This window comes from Ischnura elegans, chromosome 5, assembly GCF_921293095.1.
Source record: "Ischnura elegans chromosome 5, ioIscEleg1.1, whole genome shotgun sequence".
NCBI classification, from domain to species: Eukaryota; Metazoa; Arthropoda; class Insecta; order Odonata; family Coenagrionidae; genus Ischnura; species Ischnura elegans.
The window spans coordinates 128688308-128714730 of record NC_060250.1 but is presented as its reverse complement, the minus strand read 5'-3'; the positions used below and the strand labels follow the sequence as shown (position 1 = coordinate 128714730).

General features: G+C 39.9%; 1 long non-coding RNA gene across 1 annotated transcript in view; it reads right to left on the bottom strand.

The window, feature by feature from the left end:
* The window catches only part of LOC124159553, a 193814-nt gene that overhangs the window by 26611 nt on the left and 140780 nt on the right, over positions 1 to 26423 (bottom strand). The window contains exon 2 of the long non-coding RNA XR_006864973.1: positions 214 to 2994. This is a non-coding gene — a long non-coding RNA (uncharacterized LOC124159553). The remainder of the gene's footprint in view (positions 1 to 213; positions 2995 to 26423) is intronic.

Below are 26423 nucleotides of genomic sequence, written 5' to 3'. Positions count from 1 at the left end.
CCATTAAACATGGCGGGAGCGTTCTGAAAATAAAAATATATATTTCTATAGATACACAATTAAAAGTAATTTCCAACATTTCCTATTAGATTAGAAAGAAATAGCAGTATATCCTCAGCCAATACAGGCCGTGATGATGGCACTGGTCATATTACTTTTATGAATAAGACGCATAAATCATAGATAGTAATGAATTCTCAATTGGTACGTCACCTTGCTTCTGTTTCTCGGCTGAAAATCTTCTTTGGACGTCTTCCGTCTCTTATCCTTGAGGATCATTCTGGCAGCAGCGAACGCCATCTTGTGGATTTTGCCGCAACTACTCGAACAAGAAGAGACCGAAAATCGGCGTCCGTGTGTTTTGGGTCCGGTGTCCTTCGGATGTCGGCTCCCTCTTCAACGGGCGGTGTATTTGGTCACGCTCCGGACGAAAAAACAGCTGCCTCCCGCCAGGCGCACCCGAAAGACGAATCTCCCGGGGGACTCCTCTTGAGGACTTTCTTAAACACTACTCCACGGCCCCTTTTCTTCTCAGCTTTCCTCACGCAGGTGGGCGGCAGACGAAGGAGTCGTCACGTGAGGGTGGTGGTGTGCAGCAAGGCTCTGTACTAGCACCGCTACTCTGCCGGATTTGCTTTAAAGAGGAGATGCCTCGCGGACGCTTTTATCGATGATCTCACTGCAAGGGTTTCTCTCAATTTCAGGTCGCAAATTTGCGCTGACGAGACTCTTTTACCCCTCGAGAGATTGGACACCCCGCTTGAAGAGATTTGTGCACAAGATTGTGAGCAATGCTCTTCACCCAAGATTGGAGACAAGCAGATGTGAATTTCTTGCTCAAATTTCGATCACTGACACACTTATGCCGACGCTCTAAAAGCCTGGGAAACCTTATAAACGAGACTTTCACTCCAACTTAATTGTTACTCTCCGATCACAAGTTTATTTTTTAACCAATTGAGCGAGAGGGAGGGCGGAGGTTTTTTTTTACGAACGACGAGAGTATTGTAATCCACTGAATATCGCTTTACACGCTTATTTTTTATCGTTATTTATATGATTGGTGTCACGTATACTTTTTTAATTGTTCTTTTCGGACGGATTTATTTCCTATTTGAGCCTTTTTATAAACTTTCTCTTCCGTTAACACAATACGGATGGATGGCCGCGGAACTACTGTACGACCTGGATAATCTTTATATTACTTTTTTTGAACCTTTATTTCTCAAACTTATTTTCCCCTTAACTCCAGACGAATGTTCATGTAGCTCTTGAGATCTGGATAAGCTTCCCTTCTCTTGCTGCTTTCCGATTACAGCATTTTCTCAAGATCTGTACAGTATAGGTGGTCTTCCAGGAGGAGCTTTGTACTGCGATCTAACGACCTGTGTGTGTTTCTCGAATGATTGATTTTTGAGCAATTGCTACTTGTTGAGAGGCGGGGGCACGGAGGGGTGGGGAGGGAGGGTGTGTGGTAGGGAGAAGGGAAAAGATACAGGTTCGGTGTGGATCGGGGGGCCTGTTCCCATGGACACCCGTCCAAGCGATCTCAGGGTGCCGTCAACGACTGTCCGTGCAGAGAGGCCTTCTCCAGTCAATCACCGCCCTTCGGAAGGACCGCTATCCACTTAAGACCACTAGGGTCGGAACACACAAACAAACACGCGACCCGATCGGGAAAATTATCTTTTCTCTATATCACTGCGACCAGCGCAGCTTCAAAAAAACTCGGGTCGAAACTCCACTTAATGACAAAAGACTTCTGTGGAGCGCTTCGCAATGGTTCGGTATCAAACAACAACTTCCTCACAAACAAGAAACAATGACCTTGGGTTTGATTTTGTACACTTCCTTCCACCACCTTTCACAAAAATAATGATCAAAATGTATTCAAAATACAACTACAATTATCTTTCCTGGGACAGGTTGATGAAATATTGCTTTTATTATCGCTCAGACCAATATTATGACAACACCCAACACGCACAGTCAAAATAAAACACTATTTTTCCTGAGATTTCAGATTAAGACAACTTCCTTACCCAAAAATTTTAATATCGTCACCCGGATGATTTAAGGACAGTTTTTCACTGTAGCTTTGCATAGAACCTAAGTGATTCAATTTCTTTCCGTTTCAAAATGTTAACAGATTTATAAAATCTGCAAGATTTTATTTATTTACCAATTACGATGACGGGATGGATAACGTTTGTGCCTCTTAACGTTTTATCACTGACGATAAAGATACAAACAAAGTGTCAACGTCGATCAGCCCTTCCGAAAACAAAATTCAACAAGAAATGAGAGCAATATACAACAGTTAAGATAAATCTCTTAAGTATTAATTACCCAACGGCTCTATGAAATTCACGCCCAACCAGGCCAAATTCGGCCTAAAATTATCAAAATCCGTCAATACTTCAACGCAATGAGGACAATGTTTCTAAGGCAATACAACAATCCTTAGATCGGAGAGTAATTCTTATTGCTGTTGGAGTGAGTCACTTGTTTTTTATTAATGCTTTACAACCGACCAAAAGAGCGTCAGGATTTCATTTAAACTTCTATATTGGCACTTGGGCTTAAGGTCACTCAAGAATAAGAAACAATTGCGTCTTGGCCGAAAGAAAAACTCTTCGGATGTGCCGAATCGATAGAAATACTTGGATTACCAAAATAAACTATTCCCACCACTTGAGACGGATCACAGGAGATAACACCACCTTGGAAGATTTTCCGATTGTCTCTTATCGTCTGGATCCAGTTTACCAGGCTCCCAAATATTTTCCCGGGACGTCTTCGGATGGATTTTCAGGGAAGGAAAAATCCGCGAGATGGTTAAACGGCTCACCGCTGCACTCCTGGGGGCACTGCTGCCGTCTCACCTTTCTCCTCCCAATGCAGGACGAGGATATATTTGTTTTATTGCTATGAGCACCACCTTCTTTGGAACCCTCCGGTTGCTGACAGGTTGGGGGCAGCTGGCTGGTACAACTGCAGAAAAACAGACCGCATCCGATGACTAATTGCATGAAAATGGTACTCTGGAGATTTCATTTTTCTCGTCTAAGAATCAATCCATAACTAAGGGCCCAAGGTTCTTCAGCGTTCAACTAGCAGCCGCATAGCAAAGGCTTTTTGTTTTAGGGATCATGCTCACTAGTGGGTGCCAAAAAGTTGAGGTAGGGTATTCTTCAAGCCGGTATTTACATATTTTCAATATTAGTAGCGATAAAAACATGAGCAGATAACTTTACATGCTTAGAAAATAATGATTTGGATGCAATACAAGATTTGATGCTTTAACGATGTATGATTGCAACGATATTTTCTGGGATATCCACTCCGTTATACCCTGAAGGACCAAAATATCGACATACAACTCGTTCACCATCGCTGAAATAATAGATATTGTAACCACGATAATTATTTTATATCGAGAATGGACGAACTATTTACCGAAATGTGTGTCCTGAAAAGTACTATCCGATGGGAAAACAGTTCAACATCACTCAATCCATATAAAGGCAATGAAACGTATATTAACAAACTAAAGCCCCTGATTTTATTCGTACGTTTGTGATAAATAAATAGTAAAATAAATAACTAAATGAATGTGTACACTTCCACGATAAATTTGGGTCTTGCAATTTTTTCAGTCCATCACATTCTGTTCTACTGGGTATGATATAGTCTAAGGAAATAGCACATCACTGGGTGGATGCTACGAGGTCAAGAAACTGAATGAATTAAAAAAAATACATCTCCACGAACAGAAGCCAGTTTGAAGCTTTCAGGGAGTTTGAGGTGAAATCACACACGCTAGAGTGGATAGTAAATCCATGGTGAAGATTGAAGGTTATTTCACGTATTTTCCGTCACGAGAGTCCCAGATGATGTACGGCTTCACGAGGGGAAAGTTTGCCAATCAAATCCACTCATATAGCTCTCGAAGGTGTATTCTAGAAATGAATCTACTCCCAAATCGTGAATAGGGTAGTTTCCTTCATCGAAGAATACGAAAGGCATTGATTGCGATTCGTTACCCACCATTAGTGTATTCATAATATATAAAGTATTTGGTTTTACAAATCCCAGTTTAGACGAATGTTAATTGTCAATTTTAACCGCATTTGAAAAAGGCCAGATTGGCGCCCATGCGATGCCACTCCACGTGACGTCACAGGGACCTAGTTTCTATACGAGTAGATAGGAGTTCTACATCGTCTGAGATTACCAATGCATGCATGAGGCACAGAGCTCAGGGAAACATGTCTTAATAATCACCTATTAAAACTGGCTAAGGTCGGAAAGTTTTCTTCGTTTGATAAGGTATTAATAATCCTTATTGAAGCCAAGCGCTACCTGCTAGCATCCGGCGTCGTATTAGCGCTCAAAGCCTCGCCCCAAGGTCACCTCACTTGCGGCAGCGGGAACCAGAACGACGTCACACCGAGTTTTCTCAGCATTCATACTTAGCCGTCGCGTTTTCGAGCACTTGAAATTTTTCACTTTTCATTTAATCGCGAAAAATAGATATCGTCATTTAAAAATCTAAGAGCGTGAAATACGTACTCCAGGAGTAATAATCTTTCGATTTAGGCAATAAAAGAACAATAGGAAACCACCCTATTGCAATGAAACATTCTAAAGCTTCATAGGTGCTGGTATGATTAAATCAACACGGGGTTTAACCAAAGGAAAAATTATATTCTTGTGGTGTCCCAGATTACAGCGTTCTCAGATGGGTTGTCCACCGGATCGGTGACGACTTGTCCGCTAACGCCTTAGCAATTAGAACACATTCAGTTTTCCTAATGTTGGGAGCAGTTGCCATGACAGTCATGTGTCATTGTCGAATACACGAATATATTTTCACAGACGTATCATGTAAGGCATGCGCTATGATGTGGTGAAATTCTCCATCTTTAAAATGAGGCAGGGCCAATTTTTTTCCTGAGGAATTTATGCCACGCCCGATAAATTTCGTTTACTCTCGATTAAGCATAATCATAAAAAGTGGAAAATTCGCAGTTCCTCAATCAAGTAGTAGTCAAAATAATGAAATGGATTTTAAAGAGTATGCACTCATTTCAAATGAACTCAAGGATGAATTAGTCACACTGCTCTTTATTTGCGATTTGTAATCTGCGAAATAATAATAAAGAGCATAAAAATAATAGAAACATTATCAAGGAGCTTTGTAATTTCTCTAATGACAGTGTTGCAACCTACACACTAAACCTTATGTTTTATCTCGGCTGCATTCAACAGGATAATTCAGCAAGGCAATAAAGGTCATGGTGAAAACTTTCTTGGAAAATTAAACATTTTACATTTCTATACTGTTTTGGAACCAGAGTTCCCGGTGCAAGGTAAATTTCGATGCCGAAAAGGGATTTAAAAAAATAGTTGCTCTTTAGAGGATTCGATAAAACAAAGATCAAATAAAATTTTGTATTGGAAAGATTTCTTATTCCTTAATCACGCTGCAATCAGATTGATTTGCGACATTTAATCTGAGAAATATCAATAGAAAGTTTACGATCCACAGAAACACTGCAATATTTTTCTCAATCTCATTCCAATGGAGTGTTCCCAATTTTTGAGAACAACAGCAAAAAATAATTGAGGCAATAAAAATTATATATTTTACCACTAATTTTTGAACTTTATCGGAGCTCCCAGCTAGCTAATTTAAGCTTTGTTTACATCGACTTTTCGCACCTGTGATGGTTGCTTTAGTCTTAAGCAGTGATCGTTAAGTTTACATTACTAATAAATTAATTCATTAGGTTCGTGGCAACCAACTACACCAATTTGAGAAGTGTTGCAAGAGCTTAGAAGAAATATTGATTCGTGCCGTTGTGCATAACGATTCAAGCATTCGCTGTTGATGTCGTCGCTGCCATTCTGTCCATAACAAACATATAAATAACCCATTATACACACAGGACCTTTGACGTCGGAGCTCCCTGTGACGTTTTAGCTCCTTCAATATCAATTCGAAACAAATGGTCTTAAATGGTTAGTTTTTTTCACAATATGTATTGACAAAACTTTCCTTCGAGATTGATGGTTTATGATATAATATTTTACTGATTAATCACCCATGACCAAAACCTTGGTCTTTGCAAGTAGCTGTAGCCATGGAAGCATAGATGGAAAAGTACTTAATAATTACATCTAAATATAAATATCACGTAATATAATTTACACTTGGAAATTGAAGAAAAGTATTTTCCCTCCATACATAGGATTCAAAAAGAGTATCGGCCTTCCATATTTATTCCTAAGGGAGACGTCAAATTTGTGACATGCCAAGTCAATTATTTCAGTTATATCGATCACTATGCACCCTTCACATGTGTGACTGTATTGCGAATGGTCGATTGTCGGTCATAATCTATGTCTGTCACGACCGAAGTCAATCACGTTGTTCTCAACCTTTGTATTTTTCTATCCATTTTCGGCATAAACTCCGTAATTAGTCACAAAATATATTATTTGTATAACCACGATTGTCCAAAGCGCAGTATTTGATGGTGAAATCTACTCGCGAACGACCGCATTCGGTTCTGAATGACTGGAAGCCTTTTCTCGATCTCGAATTATCGAAGCTGACTTCGATGGCAATGGCGAATGATGACGACAGAGGTCGTTAGTGACCAACAAACGACTATGCTCGTGAAAGATCGGGGAACGATTTCGGTCATGAACGGCCAAAATGAATGTGCCGTTCGTGAGAATGATCCAGTTTATTATTCGATCACACGATCTAAAGATCTCGATCGCTCATTTCGATCGTTCACGACTGACGCATCGCTATCTTCAATTTAAACACAGTGGAGATTTATTTTCATCTTTTCACGAGGGCATTCTCGCACACCTTAGAGACAATGACTGGATTTTGAGAGGCCCGATGATAATGGAATTTTCTGAGGCCCAAATTGGATCGCGTGCGAGATTGCATTACAAAGAGGCGGGGGCGATAGCGTCGGAGTTACGGTGCCCGATACTAATCTTTGGGGACTACAGGTTCATTAAATAATCAGGTCCTCGCTGCGTTGAGCTGCTCGCTTCCATACCCGAGAAAATGATATTATGTACAGCGGAGGAAGTGAAGAGGAGGCAGAAAACCTTGGGGTTAGGATCAATTTAAGTATCGTGTAATATGATTCCTTTCGTGAAAACTCGTAAAAACATTGAATAAACTTTTCTCGGGTTTGTGTGCGGGTAAGAAAATCTAAGTTAGCGACATTCCGGGTTCCTCCTCGTTACCCATTCTCTAGGCTACTGATTTAAATTTTTAAGTGACCGTTGAAGCTCGGCGTTAGGAGGGCCGTTATTGGTCGAGTCCCGATTGTTGTGGCGAACAATCAGCAACACAACACCGTGTAGCTCGGCATCAGGAGGGGCGAGATTGGTTGAGTCCCGATTGTTGTGCTGTAGATTGTTCGCCACAACAATCGGGACTCGACCAATACCAGCCCTCCTAACGCCGAGCTTCAACGGTCACTTCAAAATTTTACTCCGTATCCTTGAGATTAGGTGACGAGGTGGAACCAGAAAGGTGCCTTAGATTTTCGGACGTGTGCGGTAACCCGAGAAAAATGTATTCATTCTATTCGCCGGGAAAGTGTTAAATCATACGAAAAAATGGTTTTAAGGGATTTCTCTAGCATTTATTTGGATGCACCTCCTTAGGCGAAGTGAAAATTGGGATGTGTATAACGACAGATTTCGGCAAAGAATGTCTGTATGCAGTGAAGTAGAAAATTACCCTCATTTGCAGCCCTCTCGATTGTATCATAATAACTACGAAGTGGAGTCGTCCCACCAATTTTTTGTCTCATATTTGATGGCTAACTGTGCTGAAGCATAGAAGCCGAGACGTTGGAGTCCAGTTGAATAATTTTCCAATTGAGAATGAAGAGAAATGTAAACATCTTCATCGAAAAATATTTTCAATAACTTCATGATTGAGTTTCCGGGTTTTCACTTAATTTCACACGTTCCCATGGTTGACAGGCTTCTAAATTTCGTAGTTTGGTTTTTACAGGCTTTGAAAAATTCTTCTTGAATTCCTATCGATTATCTTATGTCCAATGAGTCTTAAAGAAAACATTATACCTGCCAATTTCCCCATAAGGTTCTGGAGTACGTTTAGGTTTAGCCTCAAAATGGCGGTCTCCGTCTTTCCCATGGTTGAAGCAGAGACTTGACTGACAATTAGTGATGGAGTAGTGTTAAGGGCGCAATAAAGAGGACTATGTCACGACGAAAATTGTACCACCATAATCAGCCTGTCAGGATATATGTTCCCTTTTTGATTATCACGAGATATTCGTACATTACGATATTTTCGATGTATTCGTATATAATTATTAGGCCAAATTCTGATGGAGGAAATTAAAACGCATTGCACTGTTTTCATATTTTAACTCTACCAGTTGGAGGTTCTGAGAGAATCGTTCGAAGTTACCCGGGTGCAAAGGTCGAATAACTGATGAAACAGTAGGCGCTATATCTTATCTCAATCTTACGTGAGATTAGCTGAATGGGGTAAATTGTTTTTTCGCCGTAAGTAAGTAAGTAATATTTCCATTTCCATCCTCCGAGTTCTTTTATTACATTGCGATAGTGAATCTGAGTAAAAGACTAAATAACAATGCGCTAAAATATTATGATAAGCATCTAAAATATCTGTAATAGACTTTAAATTTAGATGATATAACCGAAAAGCCGAGATGGAAGTATTTCGGAGAAGGAAGTCAATTATCCATTTCCATTCTCATTCGATCTCAAATCAGCGTCAGGGGAAGGTAGGGATCAAAGTGTCACCAACAGATCGCGCTCTAACTCCAAAATTTCATGGAGATTAATTATTTTTTAGAATACGTGTTTAGCTCAAGCGTCAAACGGGCATTAATTTAAGAGATATTATCGATAGTAAGCATTAATTAGAACGCTTAGTAAATGCTTTCTACCGATAATATCTCTTTCTACATCTATGCAACCCACGGCACGAAAATACGACAAAATATTGGCAATTTAATCCCATTCTCATCTTTGTAAACTCTTCAGCTCCACTGCTAGTCTCTTGTAAATGCCTATGGGACTATAATGCCCTTATGCGGCGTTATCATCGCATAGACATAGGCGTTATTCTAATACTCTCTATCGATAACATCTCGATAACTGAGGTCCATTAGACGATGAAGCAAAAACACGTACTTATATAATTTTCATTTAATTCCACTGTACAAAGTTCGAAGGCGGTGGTTATTCGCTACCTCCTCTTCTTAGAGGAAATAACTAAATAGCCGTCAGGGTAGTTGATCGGAAAAGGAAGATAACTAACCATCTAGCTTCTCAGGAGTCGCTCTCAAATCACGGTTAAGCACGCTCAGCGTGGCCCTTTTCCTCGTACCTCGTATTCCTCCTGCAGCCTCTCCGGAAACACAAGGAGAGTTGAAAGCACCCCCCCCCTTCCTTTCTCGAGTACATTGTCCCTGCGAAACCGCACAGCGCCCGTAGTAGACGGGGGAGGGTGGGAATTGGGGGGAAGGGGTGGAAGGGGTAGGGGGTTGTGGGGGTGCGAAGTGGAGGGGAGGAAAAGACACGAGGGAGGGAGGGAGGGTGGGAATAGGCACGGCTGCAGTGCGATACTTCGAGGCTACCCATTCGATTCATCGCAATCGCATCTTTCACTACTACACAATATTTTTATTTCTTATTTATATTTTTTTCCCATAACAATGAATACTGCACATGTAGGCATAGGCGGATCTGGGGGGGGAGGGGGAACGGGGGCACGTGACCCCCCCCGACCATTAAAAAATAGGCAGAATTTTTAATACGGTCCCGTTATCATTGCGTTCGTTTTGTATTACGGGGTATCCTTGTGCCCGCCCCCAAGAACAAAATCCTGGATACTGCCTTGCTTGTGCCCCCCCCCCAGAAGGAAATCCTGAATCCGCCCCTGCATTTAGGCCATTTAACACCGGGGTGTTGAAAAAATATAACAATACAGTGTACAAACAATCATTCCCTTGAAAGTGCCAATCTTCCCACGCACGACTCGAACCCTCAACCTCTTGCTGGGCAGGCGAGGACCTAACCCCGTCGCCACTGATGCCGGCAATCGCAATGCATTGGAGTATTTTTACAGTAGGGATGTAGGGTATGCAACGCTCTAAGATAAATACTTCTCAAAATACTCTCATGTTTGGGAAACAAAGTCATGAATTTGCATTCACACTCCCTCTTTCTCATTTACAAGGATACAAAAACTATTAAACTAATGAAATTAAAAACTTTTTGCTGAAATTTGGGGGTCATGGCCCTTGTTAGCCCCCTAAATTCGCCCCTGAATCTAAGATGCCTGGCTTTAATAAATAACTTTATTGGCTGACGACGCCCCCATCTATTGCGAAGTTATTGATCACTCTAACTTTGAAATTCTATCTTTGGAGGTAAACAACGTTCGTTCGTGGAGACAATAGTGGGGATTAGAACTCTATTTGAGCAAAGGCACAATGGTGCGTTTCTGGTGTCCAATTACCCCCATGTATATGATATGGACAGTGTTAATATTTAAGTCATACATGAATTGAAATTGGTACCTGGGAATTATGTAACATCAAATCTATCAAGGGGAGCACAAATAAGGAACAACAAAATCTGGCGCAGAAAGACTTAATCCATGAACTTAATGAAATAGCTAAAAAGAAAAGCTGCAATATGATTAAAAAAATTTTGCAGGTGTACTGATAAGGTTATGTAGATTTTAAATGAATTATACTGGGAGCCGCTGGAGACTCGCGAGGTTGCACATTAGGCTTAGATTGCTACAGTAATTAAGAAGAGATATATTTCACAGAGACAAGGAGACCCTCACATTGGAACATGGAATATTTTGAAATATTGGAATATTTTGAGCACAGATTACTGTAATAAAACGTTCCCCAAAGCAACTGCTTAGGACCTGCTTTCCGTAGGGAATCAAATTAATTTATTAATACTGAGATGAAGAGTAACAATCATTAATGACTTAAATGACAGAGGTTAGTGAAGGAATATATAAGGTAATATCAGTGTGGCATAACGTATGCGATGTGGTTGTTTGTACCTGTAATGAAGGCAAAATTGAACGATCAAACTTGTTCTACTCAACATTTCTAACGCTTCCAATGCCATCAAAATCTTAATTCTTCGGGGCCTGGCTATTTTTTTCCAAATTTGTGAAATTGGGATGTAGTTTACATGTAGTCGCTTTTCTTAGGTGAGCCCTATTAGGCTAATATTTAGATGAAAGATTCTCATGTCCGAAAGGCCTATTTATAAAAATTTCAGTCGTACCAAGTAATACAGAGTAGAATTACGTAGTTCATGTGCAACTAGCAAGAATAAAACTTTATAAAGAGTTCATATTCTTCTTTAAACGTTCAAAATGAATTGTATATTGCACTGAGTTAGGTCATATGTCATTCAAGGTGCTGTTCTCGATCGCTCAAGCAATACAAGCCTACCGCGCAGCCTCCGAGTCTCCAGCGTTTCCCAGCCTAATTCGTGTAAAAGCATTCAAATTATCCCTGGTCACTCAGCAGTTTTTGACGAGTCATTTCATTTAGTTCTGAGATTAAATCATTCTGCGCCTAACTTCTTATGCTTGCCGCGTATACAAGGTGTGACACGACAAGTGTAAAAAAGCACCTATCTTCCATGGTAAAATATAAACAAAAAATGGTAATTTCGGCAATTTAATGTATAGCCCCACTACCGACCATGGTTTCGACGCACAAATTCATTTTCAGTCAATTTTAAGGAGAGTGTGTCGAGGCCATGATCGGCAGAGCAATTATATATTAAATTGTCGAAATATGCCATCTTTCTTTATTATTTCATCATTTTATACATCGCATTCCCACCACGTCAAGCCTGAAACGATGTCATACCTATCTTTCACTTATTCGTCCGACGAAAATCCAACAACGCGCTGGATAAATCTAAGCTTCGTTATAGCTCTCCCGCCACTATTTTGTCGCAAGTGTTCTCTTCAATAGGGTAGAAATGATTTTAACTCTCACGTGCTTGTCCTAGAGTTGGTTTTATAATTTTTCTGGTTGGTGCTAACCGTAAGATGATACAGAGCTCATGTTTACTTGGCGGTGGTTGAAACCTCTGGTTATCTTGAAGTTTTATCTTACACATGAACTAACCATAACTTTCAACCAAATATAGGTTAGGTTAAAGGATATATCATCTTATGCTTAGAGTCAACCAGAAATTATAAAACCGGCCCTTAATGTGATACCTCCACCTTAAGATGTCGCATGATTACCGCTTGAGTGGTCATGTTTTCGTACCCACTCAGAAATAAACTGATAATCTTTATACATTAAGTCCATATCCAAAGAAATTAGGCTGCGAGACGACAAAAAATATTTTCTCCATCCCAGAATTCTCTCATAGTTTTAAACAAAAATCAACGCTAAAAGTTGCGACCTTTTTTTTGACGAATCGATGACGCCATCAGAGTTCTAGTTCATGTTTCAAGCGAAAAGACCTTTTAATTGAGTGAAGGAAACGCTTGATGGAAAAGAAACATTTTATTGAGTTGTGGAAAATTTTTTCTTTTAATCCCAAAAAAATAAAACAATAATTCTCGGTCTATTTTTGATGAAAGAACAATTGAGGTATGCTCATTTAATGGTTAATCAAATTCATACGTAAACAGAAGGTATATAATGAGTCAAGAAAGAAATAAATAGCACAATTATGCATCGGATCGAAAAAATAACATAAAGTACAAGCTTTTTTATCACTTTGACTTCAAGTGAAGAAAAAATAACGAGAAATAACTTCATTATCACCATGCACAACTTATTAACTTATACAAAGATATTTTGAATAAAGTCTCTGACCAGAAATTCTTATGCATGACGTGCCCTCGTAAACCCAATCTATAAAGCTCATAAATTAACGTCGCTATTCTAAGCATTCAAATCTCGTAATATTTAATTACTCGTGTGGAGTAGGAATACCCATTACGATCTTCAAATGCCAGTGAATGAATAATGAAATCTCCAGGTCAGATTAGAATTGGAATCGAATCAAATATCTTTGATTTTCCGAGCATAACAAACTCATTATATTTGTGTACTTATATCTATTACGATCTTTGAATGGCATCGAATGAATGGTGAAATCTCTAGATTGGAAGAGTGAGCCCTAAAGATTGGGAAAGGGGGCGCTGGGTGCGGAGGGTGGTTCGGCTGCAGGGTGCGGCAAAAAAGGGGAGGCGTGGGTGCGGGAAACGCCCCCTCGCGCCGCGGAGACGGGTCGATGCCTGCGCAGGGGGGTGGGGGAGCAGAGCGTGGGTGGGGAGGGGGTCTCCTTGCCGCTGCTTTTCTTCTTTTTAGGGTGCAGAGCGTAAAGGGGGGTGGGCGAGTTGAGGGGGTGGTTAGACAGGGGTGGTGCATCTGAGGAGACCCGCCACATACGGCACTTTTACAAAAAGCGGTCGAAATCACCGGCCTTAATTAAAACAATCGTAATTATCAGCACACTTAATGAATATGGACACAGCACTAAGAACACAATGGAAATCGGGTTTGTGTGGACACGGGTTCAAATCGCGGCGGTGACAGAGAATTTGCAGATACTGCCGAATCCCTGCTCGAAGGCTGTGTGGTGGACAATTCTATCGCAACACTCCGTCCGTCGGATGGGACGTTAAGCCGTGGTCCCCATCAGGGGCGCAGCTAGGAATTGAGGCTGGGGGGGTTTAGGTGCAACTAATATCGGGGTGTGTGGGGGTATGGAATACCCACCAGGATAAGCGGTATGTCCGACATTAATAAATTGCGGAATTTTAAGATGAACGGTTCAAAATGGTGAGTTGTACGGCTTTCTGAGGGATATTTTTATTAATCCTTACACTATTATATTAGTAATATCAATCCAAATAAGTAAAGTGGATTACACCTAAAAATTTCTGTGAGCTCTGGGGGGGGGGGTTTATCCCCCCAAACCCCCCCTCGCTGCGCCACTGGTCCCCTCGGTGCCTTTCCTTACGAACAGACGTGGGTTTCTTTCCATTATCCTTTCCATAACCTTCCCTCACTCACGGCACAATTGACCTCAGCTGTCGGTCGCCTCCTCTTAATACCAGACCATACTTAAGGCATCAGGAAGAGATATGTTACGATTGCGAGAGCTTAGCGCGTAGTAGAGATTGTCTATAAAGTGGCATCCCCACCGTCTTTCTTGGAAACTGCGATAAAAGATCACGCAATGACTGGCGGAGCACAATTCACCCTCAACCTGAATCACAAGTTCATTTCTTTTTTCACTTTCGAGTGATATTAGCGGACATCGCTCCGACGAAGGTGGCAAAATGGCCTTTCACGCAATCATTTTTCACGATAGCTCCAGGGATGAGAGTTCTATCCCTTTTATCCATCAACTTGCAAGTCCCTTTTTGCATCGTTTAAACAATCGCTGGCAATGTTGCTCAGCCAATCAGAACGTACGGCCGCCAAAAAAAATTCTAACACAGCGTTTGACTTTTAATGGAATGAAAGTTGTAAATTCGGCAAGCGATAGAAGAAGCGATGGAAAAAGGGACGGTGGGAATCAGAAAATGATGGGCCGGGTATTCATCCTTTCGGTTCCAGAAAAAAATTAACGATGGAGCCATCGATCTAAGAGGGACGGATTAAATGACCGTTTAATTCTAGCTTAAATAATGTACGTATTTTACACTGGACGAGGGTGCAAAACATCTCCCTCTAATTGGAAAACAATGCTAATCATATGATAGAAGTTATTTATATTCAACGATTAAAATAGCCGGAATTACCACAATTGTTTTTGCGATGTATAACCTCTGTTTCATAAAAAATTAACTAAAATCAGATGGTAATTACCATCCGTGAAGATGACATACGGAGGAGGAGAGAATGTAGCTTAACACCCAAAATTAGGTAGATGTCTAAAATGTACGCAAAAGCATATTTGGGAAAATTTTCATGACTCCTAGTATCTTCTACTTATTTCCTCCACCTTCTGGTGTGTCTTTGAAATATATTTATAAATTTTCACTCCAAATTTTGAGAAATTACATTATTATGTGTGAAAATATACCTCGCTCTTGATAACTTCACCTTAGTAATCAAAGGAAAACAGTAAGCAGTATTTCAGTCACAAAAGTACGTTCTTCGAAAGCAAGGTTTCCCTCGTCTTTACTGTTTTAGGGATTGATTTACTCCTCGGCTAAAGGAACCAACTACGGCATTGGTGGAGGAGGGTGCGGAGGAAGGACACCCCTTCCCTCTCCAGATGGGAGAACAGGGGGGATGTTTGGGTTAAGAATGGTTTCGGCAGAAAAAGAAAAGTCAGCATTTTTCGCGGAGAAGGCGGGTCAGGCTTTGAAAGAGACGGCAAGACCCAGTAGATGAAAAAATGTAGAAAGCATTTTGAATTGGTAGGGACAAACTTCTGAGAAGGGAAGGATAAAAATAAATTATAATAATTGATATGATAAATACGCAAATATCACTAAGTAGGTGCACAAAACTATGAACAAATGTAAATATGCCTTTACTTTGGCGAAGTCTAATGGCGAGTCCTCAGTACCCAAGGTGGATATTAGATAAGAGAGGATTGTAAAGGAAGAAAATGAATACGACAAGGCAGTCAGAGGTGAGGCAACGGGCTGAGGGTGGACGCGACCGAATATTTTCTGGGAGCGGGGACATGGAGGAGAATGATGCATTGGTTTCATGTCATTTGACAGGCGTTTATCGGACTGCTACGCAGATGCCACGATTTCAAAATCCAGAATAAAATCAGTTTAGCCCCTATATCAGCAGCATGTAAAATATCCTCTTTGAAATTGGAAATATTATTACAATTTAATAAAAGATTTGCAAAAACAGAGTTTTGGTAACCATTGATAAAATATTTAAAATGTTTGATTGTACTTGCAACAAAACTCATTCCTGTTTGACCAACATAAAAAATTTCAACATTCAATGTTTTATTTGAATATCAAATTGTTTAATCAACCATGAGTAAATTCCACCAATTCAGCTCATTAACAATTAAAGATATCGGATCGTTTTGACATAGAGGGAGAAGAGTGGCGACTTTTGTGAAACTATTTCAACGCACCGTAGGTGACAACACATCTACTGTGTCCGAATGGAGAATCTTCTGCTATTGCAATATTTGTGCCCACGACGGAGGCAAGGGAATACGCGTTTCCTCGAATGCGGCGTTTATGAGTTCTTCCGTCGGCAACCAAAGTGTCGCTTGTCCTTGCGAGAGTGAAAATAAAAGGGAGAAAAAAATTTCCGAGTCCTCCCTCGTTTTCCCGGAGTGCGATGTTGGAGCGCCGTCTTTCCCCCTTAGCCAGGCGACAGTCCGAAGGTGCACGAGAAAGGGAAAGCAAAGACAAAGGCGAAACGGAAAGCGAGGGAATACAAGGAAGAGGAAATGTAACGCGTGCGTCGAGGAGATGTATCCCTTGGGCGACCCTCTTTTGTTTTTGCTCAAGTCAATTATGGAGCAAAGGAAGTTGAACTAATTTTGACTCCCAATTTGACAGTATAATTCTTCCTCTAAGTTTGTTTCCCTGCACAATGCATAATTTAGTAGAATTCAAAATCGTCATTAATTCAAACATTATACCAAATACAACGTACTTGTTTGCAAATTTATTGATCACTTCTTTACTCAACATAGTTTCATTAATTCATTGACGTTTTGATCAAAACTATAAAAAAATTACTTGGTCAACTTCACGCTATATCAAGACAAAGGCACAACATATTCATAACTAAATATTTAGCGGAGAGAGTAGGTATACCCTGATAAAACTTAAAAAAAAAAGGAAAAAGAACCTGGGCCATTTAGATTTTTTAGTTATACCCAAAAACTCAAGAACTTGTGAACGTGAGCAAAAAGAATATGAAAGTATTATTCAATAAAAATTAAAATGGAATTATCATTCAACCTATGTCTAGAAAATTACAATAAAGTGATGAGTTTCAATGCTTACAAAGTCACAAGAGGGAACTATGCAGCACCAGTTACGTGTGCAATGATTACTTAAAATAAACGTACACTTGTTAATTCACATGATAAGCGTGAGCAACACTCACTTTCAACCCTTATTACAAAACTTCACCCATTAAAAGTTTTCAATTGATTCAAAATATACATTGGGTATAAACAGGCCTGCTTTATATTAAGATTTCTGAATAGGTGGTGAAGGGCAATGACCCGGTATAAGTATATCTAGCTAACTTTGAAAATATAAGCCAATAGCCAGTTCCAGGATAAATCAGAACGAAAGATAATGTTCATTTCACTTATTTATTATTATAAACCTGATATATTGTCGAGTTTTTTCTTCAAAGAGTTGTCGCAGCATTATTATTCAGTAATGCGTTAAAATGGGTACCATAATCCACAAACAAGCATGAATGGAGAGCACTTTCACAAGATAATTGCTGAAGTCTATCAATATTAAAATTTATTTAGCGAAGCAGACGAACTTTGATACGGAATTTTGACATCAATCAATATTGCAGGTTCCACTAAATCATACAAAGGGCTCATTTGGCTCTACTGCGGAGGTAAATGAAACAAAACCAGCGTCGAGGCATTCATTAGTTTTTAATTATCATGTCAGATTATGATCACCCTTTCTTCTTATATTACACCCGATTTTGCAGCAATGGTTAACGAGTTTGGGCCTCAGAACATTAATTCTGATGATTAATGCCTTTAGCTGAGTGAAACAGCGCAAAAACATCCATTAAAAATTAAAAAAATTAAAATTGTTTTGTTCAGCACAAAATAATCGAGGAGAAATAAAAACTTTTTAATTAATAAATCATTTTCTGCTTCAATTGTTGCCACCAAAACTGCACAATCCTCTCATTACAAGTGCGATAAAAGCAAAACGATAATTGCAGACATAAAATCAAGGTGAATGAGTTCCTCCACGACACTTCATATTATTTTAAATGATTAGCAAACAATATAAGCGTCTTTCTCTCTATTAGGACATTCTCCATTGAATAGTTTATCAGAAACATCGCAATTCTCTCTATTACAAAGGTACCTAGTAGTGAATTATAAAATTGAACATGGTATGCACCACAGGCGTAGAAATTCAGTCCAATTGGATTTTGTTAAAACAGTTGATTTCATTTGAAAATTGTGAAAAAACCGGTAATAATATACTTTGTTGGAGCATAGGACAGATGTTGAAAAAATACGTGTAACTTGGTGAAAATTCAGGACTGGAACCTTTTTTCTATGGAAACTGTAAGTAAACAACATTTCCCCAGAGCGAGTTCTACGGAACCCTAACATGTTAGGGATGCGAAGAAAATGCATTTTATGGCCGAGCTGATGGCTGATTTAAACCCAAAAAATTACTGTTGACTTTCGTTCATGCATTCAAAAAGATGTCTTTTTTTCAATTTCAAATAGATAAAAATCGCTCTACAAAATGTATAATTTATAGCTTTTAAATACATGAATGAACTATCGTTACCGTTTTCAAGAAGAAAAAGATGGAATTAAAATAATTTCATTAATACTGGAATGAAGGATTCGTAGCTACCATGAATTACTCGAATTACAGAGCTTGGTGAAATGAAATAATAATCAGTGTTATCTGCGAATAGGATGTGGGAATTCGTATGATTATTAAGATAAATTCGAGCGATTGAACTAGTTTCACTCATAATTTCCATCGCCTCAAAATTCGCCAAAATCTAGGCTCTTCAGCGTCTACTGAGATTTCTTTTTTCATTAGAGACGAGAGTATCGGGTTTTGGATTTGGTGTGATATAGTCGCTTTATGAAGGCGCATTCAATGAAGCTCTTTTTGCGGTGAAAAGGGCAACCAACTCGAACAGAGGGGGGGGGGGGTGGCTGGGGAGGTAGACTTTGGACCGCAGTCCGGTCGTTTAAATCCGTGGCTCCCTCTCTCGGCACCGTTCGTTCATTTCACCCATATGCGACGACGGGGGATAATTAAAAGGCAGAGCGGGAAGCCGAAATGGCGGTTGGCGGATTAAAAGGGAAACGGGAGGAAACGAGAGAGGGGGATGATGAAGGAAGACGCAAAGAGATAACGTCCATTCAAGAGGAAATTCCTGCTCTCCTCGTCGATAGAGAGAATACGCATGATATATACTAGTGGGGTTTCAGGCAAGGGCGATCTACTTCTCTTCCATCCAATGCACTTTATTTTCAACTCTTTGGATGAGCAAAAATGTACTCTGGGAATGTTTCTGGATTACTCCAAAGCCTTTGACATGGTTGACCATCAACTGCTGCTTAAAAAATGCAATGCATTTAGTATAAGGGGTGTGGCTTTAAACTGGATTCTATCCTACCGAAGCAACAGATACCAAATTGTTTGTGTAACCCATGATAAAAAGAAACACATGTCTGATCCTTTACCTATCGAAAATGGTGTACCACAGGGATCTGTAGTTGGCCCAATATTATTTATAATTTTTATAAATGACGTATTAGGGATTGGGAACGACAGCAATGTTGGTAATGTAACTTATGATGATGATACCAGCTTTTTAATTTAAAGCTGCGGGACGTATAAATATGGCTTTCATAATTACCAAAGGAAATAGTGTGTCCTGATTCCAGTCGAAAATGTTCATGAATAAGAGGACAGCTTACAAGGAAATCTATGGCATCATCTGAAAAAGATCTGATGCTTACCCTGCGTATGCTGGTACTGAAGGCTGGTGGGGTGCTCCACCGGTCAATCTCCTCCATTTCGTTTCGGGGTACGAGTTGCACTCTATACTTAAGACCATTTTACACGAGGCACGTCATTGTGCAATCTAACGTATGTACGAAGGCGCAATCAAAATTGCATCGTGCAAAGCGGTGAATTCTTGGTATAATTTTTTTTGACAAATGGAAAACTCGGCAGTGGCTGAGGACAGCATCCTCGAGAATCATATGATTCACTGGAAAGAAGCGAAGCTTCTGTGTCGATTTCATGGATACTTGGACCGCTTAGTAAAAGAATCAATTCAGATTCGAAAAATCATCAATAATATCGACAGAGACTGTGACTATAATTTAAGCCATATATGGGACCACCTCTTAAAAATACGAGATGGACTGGTAGCCCATCAGGAGATGCTTAACCACCCCCACCCACAGAATTCTGTATATATACCCCGAGGGTATTAGGATTTGGTATTGGATTCCTGAATCCCTGATGACGATGGGCGAGTTGTCCGTCGAAACGTTGGAAGGAGAAATGGAGGACCGAACCCGGTGCGAAACCCGACTTCACTGCAAAGCGGTGAATTGCTGGATTACCTACGAGAACGCATGTATGCGACATTGCGACACGGTAAAATAGCCCCTGCTCTAATTCCAAGGTCGCATTCCCGTAATTTCAACATGTTTTCAAATATAACGTGTGCAATGACGTGCCCGTGTAAAGCGACCATTAGGTTTGAAGTTTCAATGAAAATTCAACCCTGAGGATGGAGGAAGACTCGTACCCCAAAACACCGGTGGCTATGGAGGAGATCAAACGGTAGAGCGCCCGAGCAGCCCTCAATACCATGGCAACAGCCATCTACGGGGATATTTTCAATCACATCATAACGTGAGCGTTGAATCAGCTACTTTGCCACAAGAAGGCAAATTTTCATGATTCGTATGCGTCACTATCACATGACCACTCGTTTTTCATGGAGTGCGCACGCCTCCCGAAGTCATTCTAAAATTGCCGGGTTTGATGGAGTCGGTATAATCTTATCTTGTACCTACCTCATTTTAAATGTGTTAGGAGAACTTTAAATTGTTCATATCGAAGGCTAAGTCCTAGCAACACGTATCTCAAATTCGGCCGGTTTGAGACAGGTATCTTAAACGAAGTGTAATTACATTAAAAATAAAGTACAAGCAAAAAACAACTCTTTGTTTGTAAATGAATGCTTTTTTCAGTTTTATGAACTTTTGGCATTTAATTTCAGTGTACAAGTTAAAAAAATTATTCATTTTCTTGCTCTCCTAAAAAGTTACTTTTTTTGAGATACGTGTTGTTAAAACTTAGCCATCGATATGGCTGTTTATAGTTACGATTTTTTCCTAACTTCTGTCTCCTTTCAATAGATCTAAAACTCTTTTGAACGATTGACCATTCCAAGTCGAGTTACGCTGATTTAAGTCGTTAAGAACCAGTAGCCATTCAGCTCATTTATTCAACTTCACGGTAACGTCAAGTTGGGTCAAGTGTAGTTGTTATGGCAATGGGATTTATTTTCCACTGTCTCCTATCCTTCTCTATCCCTGAGAATTGTAATTTCTGGTTTGAGTGAACGACTTATTTGCGTTGTTGCGTCATCGCTCGCAATTACAAATTTACCTACGGTCGATGAGAAGTAAGGGTGGGTGGCATGGGTTGATGGATCTGCTGACGTGGAAGGGAAAGGGAAACATCTGGAGATTAGTCCGCTAGGGATTCTGGGAATGTTAGCGTGGGTGGACGTGGTACGAGTGGATAGGTCCGGCCGCAAAGCTCAAGAATGTGTCAGGAGGGGATGCGGCAGCGGCAGGCGGAGGAGATGGAGGTAATTTAGCAGCTCTTTTAGCACCGACGGGATGTGTTTAGAAATGGGTAGGAACATAGAGAGGATTATTTTTAGAGTGTCCCATCGTTTACGGTTGGTTTACATGGATCACTTCGTAGATTATTCTCGCCTGCGTCCCCTACCAAGTTGGAATTCCCACTTCAAATCATGTTAAGGCCTTTCATCCTATCTTTAAACCCTATTCTCTTCATTCCTCTCCCTCGCTTACATTTTTTTCCTACACTGTTTTCATCATCCCCTTCCTGCTCAGTACTCGCTCCATCCTAACCTTCTGTCTCCTCCTTATCTCATCCAGAAGCAGCCTCTCTTCACACACCATGTTCAGCATATCTTCATTCCTCTTCCTCTCCGTCCACTTCACCTTCTCCATTCTCCTCCACACCCACATCTAGAACGCCTCCAGTCTATTCGAGTCCTTGATACTTAGTGACCATGTATCAGCTTCCAAAGGCGATACACTCCAGATCCGACTTTTCACTCACGTTTTCTTTCAACTCTTACGTAACGATCCTCTCATCAGCTCAAACCCATAACGCCGTAAATACCAACGCAATTATCTACCTGTTGTCCTTAATGCCGAATCCATATTCTTTCAAAATTATTAGACTGCATCACTTGCTTAAGTTTGCGACCACCGACGTGTGTTTTTAGCCCCTCATTCCTCGCTCGCGACGCTTAACAAAACCGGAGAGAGGATGTTGCGGTGAAATTCGACGGCTCTGTTGCGGAATATGGAGATATATTCAGTAGGTAGTTGCTAGGGTAACCGGGAAAGGGTTGGAAGGGAGGCGGGCGAGGAGATCAAAAGACTGAGAGGGGGAGGCGTGAAGATTCGGCGGGAGCTCTCTCCTCAGCAAGCGGAGCGATACTCTAGCGGCGTCGAGTCTAATCCGACGGCACAAAAGATCCGTTGTGACTTCTCCAGTTTCCCTCGATATAATGACGACGAAGGAGCCTGGATTATGGTCCTGTTGGTCACTGAAAATATACATAGCTCCGAGACAAAAGATGCTTTTGTGATTGATAATATACATTTTCGATATGTTGATTTTTGAATTGGAGAATAAGTTCGCTGAATATACGAATTACGCGATGCGTTCGAAATTGAAATAAAAATTTTGAAAGTTACTGTTTGATCCACAAATAAGGAAATAAATATCATTTCCAATATCTCCTTAACAACGTTTGGGATGGAAAAGTAAAATTTGCGTGCAAAAACAGCTCAAAAAATATCGAACATGTCTGACGTATTACCAATAACATTCTATAAAATAGATTTATTCTATTTATTCACATCTAATTACTTTTTTATTTCCACATATCCTTAAAAGAACTCGAAATCTTCTGTACAACGAGTATTCCGATAATTAACGACTGCAAAAAGCACGAAAACCCATTCCCTAGATTGAGGTAAGTTGTCCTGGCGGAACTCGGACCCGCGACGTTCGAATGTGTAGGCGCGGATTTTCCTCCGCCCGCGGCGCCACTGATGCCGGCCACACAGCAAGACCATTTCTCGCACAAGCCTATATACCATCTGGATTAAATTTGTAAGAAACGGAAAAAACAATTTTGCCCATATTTGCGCTGCGCATACAACACTTGGAATACAGAAAAATGAGATGCTAATTATCCAACTCAGCAGATGGGATGAGGAAATCACTTAATCATCGAGGAGGCGAAAGAGTTTTTCCAGATAATGCGGACTTTTGTTTATATTACCCCTCATTATTACTTGCATTATACTAGAGATGAAATTGAGGCAAACATTAGGAACAATAATAGCAAGTAAATGAAAAAATTCTGCCAGTTGAATTTACTAAGTTGAAAGAATTTTTCCCTATCATGTTTTTTATAGTATAATATCCAGAAACACCATGTCTATCAAAAAAATATTTTGATAAAAAGGCACCTACAACAGAGCACATTATGGAAACTCGCATATCAATTCCACGAGCTAATTTCCAGGAAAATCGTATTCAGCTGCTCACTCTGTCCCTTGGAATTGCATTTCCAAAGAACAAGGCGAGACTGGCAGTGAATAGCAAATGCGCGTCACGCTCCAAGCCACAAGCAATCGTATCTTCACCACCAATCGTCAATAAGATATGGTTGATGGCAATATGGTATAAATGCAGTAGTAAATATAAAGTCAACGCCAATATGCAGCGAAAATATCCTGATTATCCAGCCGTGCGGTCATAACTTTGAATTTAGCACCACTTCATATACGTAGAAATATTGGTATAATGTTTCCGCAAAGTCTTCTTATAAATTCCATCGATGCACCCGAATTACTACAGGCCATCACTTTCAAGGATACAACTAACAATAAGAGTACTAGAAATCGTACTACATTTAGTATTCAGCTTAACCATACTTATTCATAACATACTTCATTTCTTCGCCGTTATTTATTAATATGCTTGAATGAAATTCTATTTGCTGTGACTTTGATACATTCAGAAATGCCATTACTCTGGTCAGGATTTTTCTAAATAATGTGGTATATTATTTGTGAAGGAAGTGTTATAAGACACATAAACAATTTAAGATGCATAAAGGAGAAATTAAAATTGTTTCTACACTTAAGATTTAGAATTGTATTTTTCTGAATGTATAATATTTACAATAAATCATATTTTAATGTAGAAATATAAATGTGTTTTCACATTATTATATTCTATCGCTTGTATAATCTTCAGAAAAACTATGTATTGCATTAAGGAATGTAATATTCTAAAATGGAATTTTCCTTTTTCTGCCTTGAGACCCGTCCATTATGAGTAAATATGATTACGAGATTATGATTTTTCTATTATAATTTCAGCACAAAACAAGGGCGATAATCGTGACTAAGCGCTATGTCTTTCCCACCAACTTCAATGAAAGACCAAAAAATCATAAAAAAGGCATTGCCGTTCTAAATAAAGAGATTATAAACTGAAGGCCTTATTTTTTTAGCATTGATAAGTCAATTTCAATATCCTCCATCAATTTCATTCCCTCCGTTGAGGTTCAACGATCTATTCTGCTGATAACATTATAATACGAGGTTTTCTGTGTACGATTCCCCCTGACGGGACCAAGTTTACAATTAAGAGTACTTCTAATTATTTAATCAGCCATAACTCCATTCCCCACCTTTTTGTCTGTAAACGTTTCTATCTTTTCAGGCCAAATTCTTCCATCAATATTGATTAAAGATGTGTTGCAAAGTTTGATACTATTTTCACCACTCATCTATCTTGCACAATCTCCATCGTAATATTCTCCCTACTCCTCGCACCACCAGATAGATACTACCATTCTTTGTTTTTAATTTGACAATATTAATTAATCTGTTGAATATTATTTTGTCCATCGTTGTTCAAGTATTTCACGCTAGAAGAAATATCTGAGGTTTTCCCAGTGTATGATGATGTTGAAGCTGTTTCGGGTTTCCCACCGGATGAGGTTCTCCATCTCTGCCGACGTTTCGATTTCCGTGTCGTCCATCGTCGTCGTCCTGCCGAAACGTCGGCAGAGATGGAGAACCTCATCCGGTGGGAACCCCGAAACAACTTCATATTTCATACTATTTATAATTGTTTTCTTTGCTATTGTGGGTTTTTTAGCAATTGGTATCGCGCTTTTTATGAACTGCTCGAATAAATAAATAGTCGGCCACGCCAACCGCCTTGATACCGCAGACTACCTACATCCGGGCACCTCCTTCTTACGGTTTCGGATGCTGATTCTGTGGAGGACGTGCGGTGAACGAGGGCCAACAATGAGCGGCCATCCCTCACGGGCGGAGAGCACACTGCCTTGAGGCGGATTCGCGCGCTGAAATATTGCGGATTAGCTCGCTCACGAGGCGCCATAGGATGCATTTGTGCGCGCCGCCCGCCGCCGCTGTTAAAGCCGGGAGATGAAGCGCTTTGGTTTCAAGAATGAGGGGAGTGAGGTTGCAGAATGAGGTGCTCATTACGGTTTGCTTTGTACCAAGACGCTTGTACTTCAGTGGGAAGATTCACCATCCCAACTCTAGAGGAGAATGCAAGGTACTAGGAAACGAGATTGCCGTTTCTACGGACAATTGCACCTTTGTTATATACGAAGCGTGAGAAAATAATTAACCAAAGTGCATTCCTAGAAATAAATTCAAATCGCAGATGTGGACGAAATTATGTAAGGTAATTAAGAACACTCCTCAATTTTGACTATCGGAAAAAAAATTGTTTCACCGATCACCTATCACCAAAACATAATTTCATCACTTGAAAAATGATATATCTGATGAATCAGCCAAATATAGGGCTCTAAATATAAGATTGCGTATTTATCACGGGGAAATATAATACCTAATTTTTGCAGTATATAATATGAACACCTGAGAATACATCTTAGATCAAAATAATTGATAAAAGACCAAAATTGACAAAAAATGTTTTGCAATAAAATTCATATTTCAGCACATATAAAAATAACAAGAATGGCTTCGACCGATGATGCCATAAAACATTCTCAAGCTTAAAAACGGATGGAGTTTAAAGAAGAATAATTGCTATCTCATTCTTTCCACTATAAATTCTTTTAGTCTTTATTATTCTTTTGGACCAAATTGCTGAATAATGATATCAAAAAGGAGGATCCTCAATATACGTTTTGTTGCCATAAGGACAGGAAACGGAAAGGTGAAAGAGCGTGTTACCCGGCGTTTTGGCAGAAGGCCACCAGGGCTGATTAAGGCGCTCCTGCAAATAG